This window comes from Ovis canadensis, chromosome 1 (assembly GCF_042477335.2).
Source record: "Ovis canadensis isolate MfBH-ARS-UI-01 breed Bighorn chromosome 1, ARS-UI_OviCan_v2, whole genome shotgun sequence".
Lineage (NCBI taxonomy): Eukaryota > Metazoa > Chordata > Mammalia > Artiodactyla > Bovidae > Ovis > Ovis canadensis.
The window spans coordinates 215,853,472-215,870,455 of NC_091245.1; the positions used below are offsets into that span (position 1 = coordinate 215,853,472).

The 16,984-nt window shown below is 35.7% G+C and overlaps 1 protein-coding gene across 3 annotated transcripts in view; it reads right to left on the reverse strand.

Annotated features, from left to right (window-relative positions):
• Nucleotides 1–16,984, reverse strand: part of NAALADL2 (N-acetylated alpha-linked acidic dipeptidase like 2) — a 1,648,032-nt gene that overhangs the window by 1,433,978 nt on the left and 197,070 nt on the right. The gene's annotated exons all lie outside the window — the stretch shown is intronic.

Consider the following 16,984-nt stretch of genomic DNA (forward strand, 5'->3'; position numbering starts at 1 on the left):
ACTGGCAGATTCCACCTGAAATCCAAGGGACCTGATAAAACATGTAACATAAGAACATCATAAAGATAATCTGTAGCTTCCAATGTTGGTTGTAACTCACCTCCAATTCTCTGTTTCTGTTAATAAACAGAGGGCTACTGAAGTAAAGAATGTAATAATTTTTACAACCACCACTCTTCTAATTGATTTGTTTTTTTAACATCAACTTTGGGGTAAGTAAAAATCTTGCTAATGGCAGTGGCTGAAAATATCAAAGAGGGATACAGGCTGGAAAAAAAAAGTGAACGATGAACCAAATGTTTGAATATATTTTTCCATTCCTATCTTTTTGAAAATGGAAAATAACAGGAAAAGTGAGGATATATTTTTTAAGTATAAATGTATCACACAAACTTGGGAAAAAATATTAGGTTTAAATGAGATGGAAATTTAAAATACTTAAATATTTCTAAAATTTACTTTAAGATGACATAAAAGATGATAAAAATATGGCTCAGGTTTCCTCCAAAAGAGAGAACCAGAGAACTCTTGTGTATTTAAATTAAAGAGTAATCCTACCAAGTATCTTATTAATGACATCTGAGCATAACCTCAGATATGCAGATGACACCACCCTTATGGCAGAAAGTGAAGAGGAACTCAAAAGCCTCTTGATGAAAGTGAAAGTGGAGAGTGAAAAAGTTGGCTTAAAGCTCAACATTCAGAAAACGAAGATCATGGCATCTGGTCCCATCCCTTCATGGCAAAGAGATGGGGAAACAGTGGAAACAGTGTCAGACTTTATTTTTGGGGGCTCGAAAATCACTGCAGATGGTGACTGCAACCATGAAATTAAAAGACACTTACTCCTTGGAAGGAAAGTTATGACCACCCTAGATAGCATATTCAAAAGCTGAGACATTACTTTGCCAACAAAGGTCCACCTAGTCAAGGCTGTGGTTTTTCCTGTGGTCATGTATGGATGTAAGAGTTGGACTGTGAAGAAGGCTGAGCACCAAAGAATGGATGCTTTTGAACTGTGGTGTTGGAGAAGCTCTTGAAAGTCCCTTGGACTGCAAGGAGATCCAACCAGTGCATTCTGAAGGAGATCAACCCTGGGATTTCTTTGAAGGGAATGATGCTAAAGCTGACACTCCAGTACTTTGGCCACCTCATGCAAAGAGTTGACTCACTGGAAAAGACTCTGATGCTGGGAGGGATTGAGGGCAGGAGGAGAAGGGGATGACAGAGGATGAGATGGCTGGATGGCATCACTGACTCGATGGACATGAGTCTGAGTGAAGTCCGGGAGTTGGTGATGGACAGGGAGGCCTGGCGTGCTGCGATTCATGGGGTCACAAAGAGTCAGACATGACTGAGTGACTGAACTGAACTGAGCAAGTCCCTATACGATTAATAATGAAAGTCATATTTTAATGTTGTTTAAATAATGTTTTAATTTAACCAACAAAATGAAAAATTACAGTAATATTTGTGTTTCACAAATATGTAGTTTGTTTTTTTAATGAGTAAGCATTACATATATAATACATTACCTTTCAATTACACTATAGGAAAAGCTAATTAAAAAAAAAAAAACACTCTACCATAATACATTTAAAAGCTTCCCAATATGGCATATTACACTGAAAGTTTAGAGTGACATCCACCACATTCCATAGGCATAACCTTATGCTAATAACTACCCTTTCAATTTCAGAATTCCTGAGCTAATCAGTCACTTTTTGTCCAGGGTAAAATTGCTCAATTTTTTTGCCCACTAATCAAGAACTACAAGCTTATTTGAACACTGGCTTTGCATGCATAGGAATCACACAGTCTCTGTAACATATGCATACATAAGTGGGTAAGAAGGGAACCCTAAGCCCCTCAACACAAGCCCACAAGTAGAGATGCAGGACAGTCTCTACGAAGGGAGCTGCCCTGTTATATACAAAAGATATCACAGCATAGGATTTAGGATCTGAGAGAATAGATCATCCTGAAAAGTGTCTGTTTTCAATACATATCTTTTCTTAAAAGTATATTAAAAATGTACTATTATATAAAATTATAATTTTGAAAGTATTATGATCATAGAATGCACTTTTATCCTCTTCACACATTATATGCAAATTAAAAGAGTACTTCTGACAATGCCCTGAAAAATTTACTGAGGAAAGTTAAATAGAATAAGCCCCCAAATCAAAGGAAATTCTTAAGCCAATGATAAAGCTATTTATTTTCCTCTGTTCTGAAACACTGACTTTGTCTTCCAAAGATAAACTGCTCTCAGCACTTGTTCGGTCATTGTCTTAAGGGCATGGTAACCAAAGGTCATACACCACTAATTAATCAACTGCAGACTCATTTATGACCTCTGAAATAACTCTGCTAGGTCTCCAATCTTTCTTTCCACAGCAAAGAAGGCCAACTATTAAATATAAACATAACTATCCCCAAGTAATATTATTGCCTCATCTGTGTGTTATTTCTATGATAAGAATAATACTGTGTAGTGCACCAGATTGATTGATGAAAGATGTTTGCCTTTGAGGGTTTTTTAATTAATTTATTTTAATTGCAGAGCAATTACTATATAATATTATGAGGGTTTTTGCCATACATAGACATCAATCAGCCATGGGTACATGTGTCCCAAATCTTGAACCCCCCCCCGCCCCCCGCCACCATCTTCCCCACCCCATCACTCTGGGTTGTCTCAGAGGAGCAGCTTTGAGTATGCTGTTTCATGCATTAAACTTGCACTGGTCATCTATTTTATATATATTAATATACACTTTTCTTTTTTTAATTTACATTTTTATTTTTACTTTATTTTACTTTACAATACTGTATTGGTTTTGACATACATTGACATGAATCCACCACAGGTGTACATGAGTTCCCAAACATGAATCCCCCTCCCACTTCCCACCCCATATCATCTCTCTGGATCATCCCCGTGCACCAGCCCCAAGCATCCTGTATCCTGCATTGAACATAGACTGGCGATTCGTTTATTACATGATAGTATACATGTTTCAATTACATTCTCCCAAATCATCCCACCCTCTCCCTCTCCCTCAGAGTCCAAAAGTCTGCTCTACACATCTGTGTCTCTTTTGCTGTCTCGCATACAGGGTTATCATTACCATATTTCTAAATTCCATATATATGTGTTAGTATACTATTTGAACTGATTCAAATGTATTTTTTTTAATGGCTGAGTAATACTCCATTGTGTATATGTACCACAGCTTTCTTATCCATTCATCTGCTGATGGACATCTAGGTTGTTTCCATGTCCTGGCTATTACAAACAGTGCTGCAATGAACATTGGGGTACATGTGTCTCTTTCTATTCTGGTTTCCTCGGTGTGTATGCCCAGCAGTGGGATTGCTGGGTCATAAGGCAGTTCTATTTGCAATTTTTAAAGGAATCTCCACACTGTTCTCCATAGTGGCTGTACTAGTTTGCATTCCCACTGACAGTGTAAAAGGGTTCCCTTTTCTCCACACCCTCTCCAGCATTTATTGCTGCAGACTTTTGGATCGCAGCCATTCTGACTGGTGTGAAGTGGTACCTCATTGTGGTCTCGATTTGCATTTCTCTAATAATGAATGATGTTGAGCATCTTTTCATGTGTTTGTTAGCCATCCGTATGTCTTCTTTGGAGAAATGTCTATTTAGTTCTTTGGCCCATTTTTTGATTGGGTCATTTATTTTTCTGGAATTGAGCTGCATAAGTTGCTTGTATATTTTTGAGATTAGTTGTTTGTTAGTTGCTTCATTTGCTATTATTTTCTCCCATTCAGAAGGCTGTCTTTTCACCTTGCTTATATTTTCCTTTGTTGTGCAGAAGCTTTTAAGTCTAATTAGATCCCATTTGTTTATTTTTGCTTTTATTTCCAGTATTCTCGGAGGTGGGTCATAGAGGATCCTGCTGTGATTTATGTCGGAGAGTGTTTTGCCTATGTTCTCCTCTAGGAGGTTTATAGTTTCTGGTCTTACGTTTAGATCTTTAATCCATTTTGAGTTTATTTTTGTGTGCAGTATTAGAAAGTGATCTAGTTTCATTCTTTTACAAGTGGCAGACCAGTTTTCCCAGCACCACTTGTCAAAGAGATTGTCTTTACTCCATTGTATATTCTTGCCTCCTTTGTCAAAGATAAGGTGTCCATAGGTGTGTGGATTTATCTCTGGGCTTTCTATTTTGTTCCATTGATCTATATTTCTGTCTTTGTGCCAGTACCATACTGTCTTGATGACTGTGGCTTTGTAGTAGAGCCTGAAGTCAGGCAGGTTGATTCCTCCAGTTCCATTCTTCTTTCTCAAGATTGCTTTCGCTATTCGAGGTTTTTTGTATTTCCATACAAATTGTGAAATTATTTGTTCTAGTTCTGTGGAAAATATCGCTGGTAGCTTGATAGGGATTGCACTGAATCTGTAGATTGCTTTGGGTAGTATACTCATTTTCACTATATTGATTCTTCTGATCCATGAACATGGTCTATTTCTCCATTATATATCTACCTAAAGAAACTAAAGACCTATATATAGAAAACTATAAAACACTGATGAAAGAAATCAAAGAGGACACTAATAGATGGAGAAATATACACTTTTCAATGTTATTCTCTCAAATCATCCCACCCTCGCCTTCTCCCACAGAGTCCAAAGGTCTCTTCTTATAGGAAATATTTAGAAGGTTTTAACACAATTTTTAAAAATTTGGTTTATAATCCTATCTTTTTCTCTTTCTTCATCCCAAACCATGCAGATATTTTAAGACCAAATATCAGAAATCTTACAAATGCACAGAGAAAGAACAAATGAGTAATATGTCCCTATCTATATCCGTGAAAAAGTTCTAAGATCATGGCACAAAGAAGGCAGAAAAATCAATCTAACAATGAAGACAACCAATACACTTAAAGACAGTATCATTGAATAATGGAGGGAGATGGGCACCAAAAGTTCTATATGATGTATGATAAAACATGGTTCACTTTCAGAAATAATGGTGTTACAAAATATTAGAAGAGGAAACAATAATAGCTCTTTCACCATGAATCTTTTTTTCATATTATAGGAATATCTTGATAAATCAAAATGCAAGGACCATTTGGGAATCCAGATTTTATTTTTTAAAATTTGTTTATTTATTAAAATATAAATTCATTTTTTTAATTGGAGGTTAATTACTTTACAATATTGTATTAGTTTTGCCATACATCAACATGAATCCACCACAGGTATACATGTGTTCCGTATCCTGAACCCCTCCACCCTCCTGTCTCCCCGAATCCAGATTTTAAATCAACTTCTGTAAGTAACTCAAAATATGATCTTGATTAAGCCATTTAATTTTTTTGCATCTCAGTTTTCCTAAATATAAAACAAGAGACTGGGCACAGACAATTTTTAAGGTCATTTTCAACTCTAATACTCTCTGATCTGTGTGTTCAAAAACTTGAGGAATGAAGTTTTTATTGCAATATTCTATTACAATACACATATCTATCTGATGTATTTATACTAGTTACTTTGCATGTGAGTAAAGATGGCCTCAATTTTGAGATCCCTGAAGTCACAGACCAACCAGAAATCATGAGTATCTATTAACAGTACTAAGCAGGCTCAAACTGATGCTTCATGAATAACAGGGTGAGAGTAAAAGAAGATGGACATTAATAGCTCTGTGAGTGAATGAATCACCTTTGTTAACTGTTCACATTTTAAAAATCTACACTTATCTTAATTATCAAGTAGATAGGGAAATTATGCATGATAAAATTTGTGCTTCAAATAAGCTGGGATAAGACCATTATTCAAAAATTAACATTAAAAAATTTAAATGTCCATTGGAAAATTTTTTAAAGTAGCACTTTTCCTTTCTTTCTCTACTCATTTCAGAAAAATACATTCCAGAAAGATCAAAAAATTCATTAGAGACATTAAAACTTGGAATACTAAAATAAGTTACTAAATATTTTAGATACTCTTTGGTGATAAAGGCCCCTCTAAATGTGTTCTACAACCATGAAAGTATTTAACTACCATGATATATTTAACTAAGATACCCTTACTAGTTCAAAAAATGGTAATGATGTACTGAAAAAGGTTAATATAAATAAAGTTTTAAAATAAAAGTGGTTGACATTAATTGCAGCAATATCTTTTTGGATCCATCTCCAAGAGTAATAGAAATAAAAACAAAAATAAGTAAATGGGACCTAATTAAACTTGAAAGCTTTTCCACAGCAAAGGAAAACTTTAAAAAAAGGAAAAGACAACCCTCAGAATAGGGGGAAATATTTGCCAACAAAGCAACTGAAAGGGGTTAATCTCCAAAATATGCAAACAGCTCATGCAGCTCAATATTAAAAAAAACCAACCCAATCAAAAACCAGTAGAATATCTACGTAGACATTTCTCCAAAGAAGATATACAGATGGCTAAAAAGAACATGAAAAAATGCTCAGTATCACTAATTATTAGAGAAATGTAAATAAAAACTATAATGAGTTATCACCTCACACCAGTCAGAATGGTCATCACCAAAAATTCTACAAACAATTAATGTTGGAGAGGGTGTGAAGAAAAAGGAAGTCTCCTACACTGTTGATGGGAATGCAAATTAGTACAGCCACTGTGGAGGACAACATGGAAAACAGAGCTACCATATGATCCAGCAATCCAACTCCTAGGTGCATATCCAGAAAAAACTATAATTCAAAAAAATGTATACACCCCAATGTTCACTGAAGCACCATTTACAATAGCCAGGACATGGAAGCAACCTAAATGTTCTCTGTCCATTGACAGAGGAATGGATAAAGAAGATTACGTGTGTGTGTGTGTGTGTGTGTGTGTGTGTGTGTTTGTATATATATATGTATTTATATTTATATAGAAAGTGTTAGTTGCTCAGTCATGTCCTGTTTGCAACCCCATGGACTGTAGCTCACCAGGCTTCTCTGTCATGGAAACCTTCAGGCAAGAATACTGGAGTTGATTGCCATTTCCTGCTCCAAGGGATCTTCCCAACCCAGGGATCAAACTCATGCCTCCTGCATTGGCAGGTGTATTCTTTACCATCTTTACCATGAGGGAAGATGATATATATATGTCCACATATGCACGTACACATATATAATATATACATACATTTGTATTGTATATGACTTGTATATTATATATGACTGCATATTATATATGACTGAATATTACTTAGGCATAAAAAGAATGAAATAATACCATTTGGAGCAATATGGATAGACTTAGGGATTATCATACTAAGTGAGGTAAGCCAGACAGAGAACAGAGAAATAAAATATCGAATGATAATGTTTATACGTAGAATCTAAAAATGAAAAGAAAAAAAAAGATACAAATGAAACTATATCCAAAGCAGAAAGAGGCTCAGTTCAGTTCAGTTCAGTTGCTCAGTCCTGTCCGACTCTTTGCGTCACAGACATACAAAACAAATTAATGATTACCAAAGGGGAAAGGTAGGGGGAGGGATAAATTAAGAGGTTTGGGATTAACAAAACAAGTGCCTGCATGCAAAGTTGCTTGAGTCATCCCTTTGTGACCCTGTGGACTGTAGCCCACCAGGCTTCTCAGTCCATGGCAATAGATAACCAACAAGGACCTACTGTATAGTTCAAGGAACCATACTCAATATGTTGTAATAACCTATAAGGGAAGAGAGTCTGAATAATAAAAATAATAGTAGTATTACTGAATATATATATACATGCACACACACACAACTGAAACACTCTGCTATACACTGAAGCTAACAATATTGTAACCCATCGAGCCACCGGGGAAGTCCCAACTCATCTGTACTTGAATAGAATAAATAAACAAATGTTTTTAACATTAAAAGTGGAAAATAAGTAGAGGGAAAGTCTTGACAGGAAGAGCCTACTACACAAGAACTCTTATAGATCGATAGATTAAAACCCAACATACCAACAGAAAATTAGGCAAAACACAAATAGGTAAATTATAAAATTCTGGTCACTTAAATATAGTATAATCTCATTGCCAAATCCACATAGTGAAACAGAAATAGGATTTATTGCTCTCACTTAGGTAGATAAAGATAAAACCCTCTACAATAGTCAGTATTATTAAGCATATAAAAAAGTCATACAGAGTTGGTAGAATTTTCTGGAAGACTATGTAGTATTTTTAGACTTAAACTTGACATTAGCCTTTGACTCAAAATCTCATTACTGAATGTTTTCTTAAGAAAGTAGTCTCACAAGTAAAATTCCCATAGAAGGGAACTGGACAGAAAATTATAAAAATATCCAAATTATTATATGATCCTCATTTGTTCAGACTACAAAAATATAGTCTATAATTGTATATATGTAAAAGGATATCTAGTAGTCATCAGCTAATATTATTTAATTAACCACACTGAAGATGTCTTGTTCTGTCATTTTAAAGTTAAATGCATTTCAATTATAATGTAATTTTAATTATAGAGATTTTGAAAAATATGTAAAAATATAAATGATAAAATGACCCAACCTTCACTATATTGATTAAAGATACTATTGTGTGGGTAGTCTTCCAGTCTATTTCAAATAGAGTGTGTGTGCTCATAGGGGTGTGTGTGTGTGTGTGTGTGTGTGTGTGTGTATTTCTGTAAACCATAATTACAATTAGCTAAAGGTGTAGTTCTGTACCATTTTGCAACATAGCATGTTTTACAAGTATCAATATATTTTAATGAACAATATGTAAGCATCCTTGTGTATATTTCTGAATATTTAAGATAAGCATGGCTTCCAATGTTAAAATATTCTTATCAAATTTTACTAAATTTTCCTGGAGAAGGAAATGGCAACCCACTCCAGTACTCTTGCCTGGACAATCCCATGGATGCAGGAGCCTGGTAGGCTACAGTCTGTGGGGTCGCACAGAGTCAGACACAAATGAGCAACTTAACTTTCACTTTTTCACTAAATTTTCCTTACCACTTGAAATTTGTTCAGGTTAGTTTTATTTTGTAGAAACAAAATGCCTTCAAAAGGAAAAAATAACACCAATTTTTCAATATTTTATGGGCTTTTGGTTTTGGCTATATTGTACACATCATGAGGATACAAAGCAATGATTTGAATTTTCAATTTAGAGTCACTAAATCAAAGAAACATAAAAAAATAGAATTCTAAGTATATTATTTAGGTCATTCTACCTATAAATATTCACTATCTCAGAATCTATATAAAGATGTGATCAACAAAGATTTTCTGAACAGAATGCAGAATATAGTGTCCCTGCTGCTGCTGCTGCTGCTGCTGCTGCTGCTGCTGCTAAGTCACTTCAGTCGTTTGTGACTCGGTGCAACCCATAGACGGCAGCCCACCAGGCTCCTCTGTCCCTGGGATTCTCCAGGCAAGTGGTAAATGAGTTGCCATTTCCTTCTCCAATATACTGTCCCTAGGTAAACAATAACAATGTGAACACCAAGATGTAACAGTATTTCAAATAAACTACTTAATTTCAAATAATTCTATATAAAGGCTAGTAGCCTGAAGAAGTAAACAAGTACTTAAAAATGTTTAAATAATCATAAATTGGCACTCTCAAAGTTACATATGACAATCATAACTCTGCTTTTAGAGATGGCAATCCAGGTAACCATTAACTATTCTTAATTAACATATTAAGTTTATGACATAGAATCAGTGCAGTCCAATTATCAGTATAGTCCAATCTCTGCAAGATGCCAATGACAATGCATTTGATGTTCAAAATGGAGATCACTCTCATAGAATGAAAGGTACACTGGACTTAGAAGAACACAATTTATATAATAATTCTAAAAGGATCTGGGCTCCTTCCTACAATGTATTTCTATAGCTGTGGAAACTGAGGCTGAACAAAGTTAAGCAACAAGTTTATGGGTATTTCCTGGTGCCTCAGCAGTAAAGAATCCACCTGCTAATTCAGGAGACACAGGTATGATTCCAGGGTCTGGAAGATCCCCTGGAGAAGGAAATGGCAACCCACTCCAGTACTCTTTCCTGGGGAATCACATGGACAGAGGAGCATGGAAAGCTACAGTCCATGGGGTTTCAAAAGAGTTGACATGACTAAGCGAATAAACAACAACAAGTTTAAGATCATATTTATAAATAAATGGCAGAAATAAGGGTTGAGTCCAGATCTTCTCTTAATCAAATGACCTTTTCTAAAACATCACTCTACCCTTTACACATGCATAGAGATCTTAGGGCTTCCCAGGTGGCACTAGTAGTAAAGAACTCTCCTGCCAGTGCAGGAGACATAAGACGTGGGTCCCATCCCTGGGTCGGGAAGATTCTGACCTGGGAGGAGGACATGGCAACCCACTCCAGTTTTCTTGCCCGGAGAATCCCATGGACAGAAGAGCCTGGTGAGCTACACTCCATAGTGTCACAAAGAGTAGGACATGACTGAAGTGACTTAGCATGCATGCACATAGAGACCTAATATGAAATCATGTATTTCACGAATATTGTTTTCTCCTACATATGTTCTTCCTGATGGATCATTCATATTCTCTCAATTTTCACTCCCTCACTTGGTGATATGAAAAACATAGTAAAGTCTAAGCTCTGAGATAATGGAAGCAAGTCCCAGTGGTAATTTCTCTAATCTTCCAGAAAATGATTCACTGCTATTTTCCATTGATTCTCTTCTTTTTTTTCCTTGAAAGCAGACTTATGCAATAAAAATTCCTCCTCTTGTCAACAAATCTTCTTAGCATCACATAATCATCTTTTCATGAAAAAGTAGCTAGAGGAACCTTGCTAGCAATTTCTACATGCTCCAGGACTCAAATTACTAGTGAAGCTTGCGGTTGAACAGAGGAAATTAGAAGTGTGTAGACACTGGACTGTCAAACACATCTCTGCCTCAGATTTACCGTTATTTTTCTTTGAGATGTCTATGTATCCAAGGAGATGTTAGAATCATATATTCCTAAGGTGACAGTATAATATGCTCTTCCTATTCAGTGCATTCAGTTTGACTGAGGTTAGAAGCACTAGCCTAAACATCAAAAACATGTCATCTTCAAATTAATAAGATTGATAACCCACTTTATGTTTTTATATTTATACATAAGGCAAAACATGCAATTATCTCAGTAAAAGAAAAGTATTCCCAAATATGTTTTATAATTTGAATTCACAATAACAATTATCCTGAAGATACTAAAATTTCTTTAAATGAGATTTAAATAACGTCATGAGAGAGATATGCAAGTATTTCTGCATCTCCAACTGAATATCACTTTTCTAATCAATTTCAGTCTCATTTTGTTCTCCTGAATCCTGAGTTCCTACAAGAGTTCCCTAGGTCAGTTTCATTTGGTTCATTCTTTAAACTGCTCTAATGAAAATATAAAAACTGCTTTCCTCAGGCCAGATATTCCTAAATTTGTTCTGTTTATGATGTTCTTAAAAATTTTCTTCTTAGTATTCTAGGCCAAAGGAAATATCAACTAGTTTTATTTATTAAGTGGTTAGTTAGGTTAAGCACTTGAAGTAATCATTTCATATTAATTTCACAGACATTTGAAAAAATACATGTAAATTGAAAGTAGTTCATGTGATTGATATCCAATAGATGCTATTGTATATTTAAAAAATTTTTCAGCACACATGCACATTTGCTGCAGCACTTGGGGTGACTTCTCCATATTTTGGTATCCATAATTTTAGGGACTCTTAATTGTATTTAGTTTGTCTGTAAGCATTGCATGGCAGAGAGTGGACAGAATGCTTTCATTTGCAGAGACTTACACAATGTCTGTACATAGTAGGCCTCAAATAATATTTGTGAAATAAAGGAGGATGAGTATGGATGAATGACCAAGGGGATTAATGCTGATTTTATTTAAATGATTACCTAGGAATAGAGTACATTGTAATACTGGGTGGCATACAAAAAAGGAAGCATAACTATGAACAAAGCTAGTGAAAGTGATGGAATTCCAGTTGAGCTATTTCAAATCCTAAAAGATAATGCTGTGAAAGTGCTGCACTCAATATGCCAGCAAATCTGGAAAACTCAGCAGTGGCCACAGGACTGGAAAAGCTCAGTATTCATTCCAATCACAAAGAAAGGCAATGCCAAAGAATGTTCAAATTAGCACACAATTGCACTCATCTCAGATGCTAGTAAAGTAATGCTCAAAATTCTCCAAGCCAGGCTTCAACAGTACATGAACTGTGGACTTCCAGGTGTTCAAGCTTGATTTAGAAAAGGCAGAGGAACCAGAGATCAAATTGCCAACATCCATTGGATCACTGAGAAAGCAAGGGAGTTCCAGAAAAACATCTTTTTATGCTCTACTGACTATGCCGAAGCCTTAGACTGTGTGGATCACAACAAACTGTGGAAAATTCTGAAAGAGATGGGAATATTAGACCACCTGACCTGACTCCTGAGAAATCTCTATGCAGGTCAAGAAGTAACAGTTAGAACTGGACATGGAACCATAGACTGGTTCCAAATTGGGAAAGGAGTATGGCAAGGATGTATATTGTCACCCTGCTTATTAAACTTATATGCAGAGTACATCATGCAAAATGCTGGGCTGCATGAATCACAAGCTAGAATAAAGATTGCTTGGAGAAATAGCAATAACCTCAGATATGCAGATGATACCACCATTATGGCAGAAAGCAAAGAGGAACTAAAGAGCCTCTTGAAGAAAGTGAGAGGAGAGTGAAAATGTTGGCTTAAAACTCAACATTCAGAAAACTAAGATTATAGCATATGGTCCCATCACTTCATAGCAAATAGTTAGGGAAACAGTGGAAACAGTGAGAAACTATTTCCTTGGGCTCCAAAATCACTGCATGGTGACAGCAGCCATGAAACTGAAAGATGATTGCTCCTTGACAGAAAAGCTATGACCAGCCTAGACAGCATAATCAAAAGCAGAGACTTTACTGACAAAGGTCTGTCTAACAAAAGCTATGGTTTTTCCAGTAGTCATGTATGGATGTGAGAAGTGGACTGTAAAGAAAACTTAGCACTGAAGAACTGATGCTTTTGAGCTGTGGTCTTGGAGAAGACTCTTGCGAGTCCCTTGGACTGCAAGGAAATCCAACCAGTCCATCCTAAAGGAAATCAGTCCTGAATATTCGTTGGAAGGACTGATGCTGAAGCTCAAACTCCAATACTTTGGCCACCTGATGCAAAGAAATGACTCATTGGAAAAGACCCTGATGCTGGGAAAGATTGGAGACAGGAGGAGAAGGGGAAGGCAGAGCATGAGATGGTTGGATGGCATCACCGACTCAATGGACATGAGTTTGAGCAAGCTCTGGGAGTTGGTGATGGACAGGCAAGCCTGGTGTGCTGCATTCCATGGTGTGGCAAAGAGCTGGACATGACTGAGTAACTGAACTGAACTGAACTGATACAGCACAATGTTGGAGAATATTGGCTTCTAGCACTTTTCTGATATATGATTATGTCTCTCACATATAAAATGAGACCTAGCAACTTAACATCAACATTTATAAAATGGAGATAATTACAGTATCGATTTCATAAGACTCATAGAGAATCAAATTAGAAATACATGCAATTCACCAAGTACAGCACTTGTTGGTAGTATGGTTTAGTCACAAATTCATGTCTGATTCATTGGGACCCCATGGACTACAACCCACCAGGTGTCTGTTCATGGGATTTCCCAGGCAAGATTATGGGAGTGTTTTGCTATTTTCTTCTCAAGGGGATCTTCCCAATCTAGGGATCAAACCTGTGACTTCTGCTTAGCAGGCAAATTCTTTACCACTGAGCCACTGATGTGCTGCAGTCCATGGGGTCGCAAAGAGTTGGTGATGGCTGAGCCACCAACATGCTGCAGCTTATGGGGTCTCAAGAGTCAGACACAACTGAGCAACTGAACCAAACTGAACTGAGCCACTGAGCCATCTGGGAAGCCATACACACTATTTAGTAAATATTATTGTAAATATTTTGCCATTTTATGCTTTATACATAGATGGGAAGACAGTCAACCCTGGAAAATATGGGAATAAATAAGAGAATAGATCATAAAAACATTAAGAAGAGAACCAAGGAAATAATTATTTTCAAAAAGTGAACTATAGTTACACAAAGTAAGAAAGCATAGTTACTGTTTGCTTAGAAAACATATTCAAAGTAAAGGTTCTTCAGGGCCAGACTCAGAAAGCTGCAGAGTGACTGAAATCTGCCTTCTGCCAAAAGTGATACAAACTCAAATCCTTTCATTTCATAGCTTGAAACTGAAGACCAAAAGCATCTCATTTCTAATCAGATTCCTAATTACAGAAACACAGGCTAGCACCCCTATTGTACAGGGGCTGCCAGTATTTCCATTGTCAGTTCCCATTTTCAGGCTTATTACTAAAGCACACACTCTAGGCATAGAGTGCTTGGCATAGAAGATTGTTGGCATAGAGAATCTCAGCATGGAAGGGAACATGCTTTACAAAATTTGGCATCAACTTCTCAACTGTAAATACAAAGAAACAGAAAGGCAACAGTGAAAAGTCAAGAAAACCCAGGGTGCTGGGATTGGAAAGGGTGCTCAAGCTCATTTCAGCTGTAACATATAAATGAAAACCCATCTCAGACCAATTAAAGAGAAAATATGCATTTGAATTTAAGAAATATCACCAAACATCTGTAACAAACAGTAGAAGTAATATGATCTACCCATCTGAGTCCCATTAGTAAATACTGGCATAAATCTAATTTCAATATCTATGAGGGATTGCTTCTGCTTCAAATTTGGCCAGAGTTTTGAAAAAGGTAACATTTGTTCTCATTTTGAACCATTCTTTGCATTAAATTGTTTCTAAAGAATTACTCAGCCACCATTATTTATTTGTAAGCTTTCTGTCATATGCACTGAATGGTTAATGTGGCTATTTTAATTTCTTAAATATCTTTTGCTTTGACTTTGGTTTTACTAACAATTCTTAGCTTTTTAAAACTGCTGTTAGTACTACAGGTTGTTACAATTACTTAAGCCAATGCATACTTTTCTTTTAACAGATGTTCTTACAACTAAAATGATCCTTATAAGAATTAGGTCTTAATGTAGATGGGGCCAGAAAATAAATCTTTTGAAGAATTATATTGAAGATATTCAAGGTGATTTTGAACTTATTTTCGATTGTGATTATCATAAAATGTATAGCAGCTATAAAGAAAACTTTAAAAGTTTTAATTCAGAAAAAGATAGGAGGCTATCACTTTTCTAGAGCCTACAACAATACAGAACCTATCATGTGTTTCTAGGTTCCCTTCAGTAGATCAACCCAAGGTTGAGTCCTAAGCTTTGCTGGTTCATGTAGTCTTTAGGGCAGGAAATAATTGCTTTAATTCAAAAGGTTATCCTTCTAGGTACTGTTATGTTACAGTAAACAAAATCTTATTTATGTCTGGGATACCTAATTAAGTAGAGTGAATAAAAATTTTTAAAGCCCCTGTGGATGGAGATCATAAAGAGTTCACAGAATTTAATACTTCGATACTTATTTAACTCATACTTTTTTTTGCCACAAGTACAGCATCACTGAATTTATGAGAATCTTTATTCACCCTTCTTGCTAGAAAATATAGCAATTTACTAAAAGTGGACAAGCAATTTATGGAACAAATTTTTAAATGGATAATGAAAACACAGAATTATGGAGCAGGACTGGCCTTGAGAAATCATATTGTATATTACCATTCATGTTGAGTTACTATCTATTCCTTTTTAAAAGGCATCCAGAAAGAAACAGTTAAAACCTCTACAATAGTCAGTTCTGGATCTGATGCTATAAAGAATTTCTTCTTTGTGTCTAAAGTTTTCTTCTTCTACAATGTAAGATGCTTTTCTCTTCTTTTAACCTCAATTAAGATGGAGTTTTGCTTGAAAAGAGAATGGCAATCCTCTCCAATATTCTTGCCTGGAGAATTCCATGGACAGAGGAGCCTGGAGGACTACAGTCCATGGGGTCACAAAGATTCGGGCACGACTGAGCGACTAACACAACAACACAATAAGATGGAGTATTGAAAGCTATCTGTCTTTTGGAGGACAAGCTCACAAACCATATATTCCCCTTTTAGAGACAATATAAGCTAAACAAAATTGAAAGTATGTAAACAGAGTTACACTAATTGATTTTTTTTAATTGTATCAAAAGAAAAGATAGGTCCACTCCTCACTCAGTTTATAAATTTTCCTTGGCAAGTCAACGCTGATTCTTGCACCTGTTTAAATTAGTAATTTTTTATGCAGAACTAAAGATGCCTTTCACTTAACCCTTCAATGGAGGGTTATCTTTGATAGATAATAGTATGTATAATAGAAAGAAGAACTACACTGCAGATGTAGGTCTAATTAATAATGTCAGGACGATCACTTTTGGACTCTAATCAATTCTGTTATTTACATATAGTTGTTTTTATTACTTCCCGAAATTGGAATGACAGGTCAAATCACTGCTGTGCTACATAACCCTTTCCAATAAAGAAGCACTTTTACTATCATTCATTTTCTAATGTTAACTTTAAAATTTGTCTGCAAATGTCCAAGTTTTTCTATCCTCATGTAAAACCATAATTAAAAAGGAAAATCTAATGAGAATCCAAAGACTGAATTTGTGATTTCCTTTTTCTTTGTTCTACTTAAGGTACACAAATAGCACAGAGCTTGGCCCCAAGACACATTTTTTAAATGCTAAGTGAATTATTTCTGTAAGTATGCAAACATATTCTAAGTTAAACAAGAAAATTTGGACCACATTTTATAAAATTCACCCTCTCAGGAAGCGAAAATAATTGATTAAAAGCCTTTCCCACTAGATTTACTGATTTAAGGCATAAGCTATATCTTATTCATCTCTGTATTATTGGGATTTTGCAGTTTCTCATTCCCTCACCTCCAGAACTTGAATGACTGAACGAAATAAAAATTTTCAA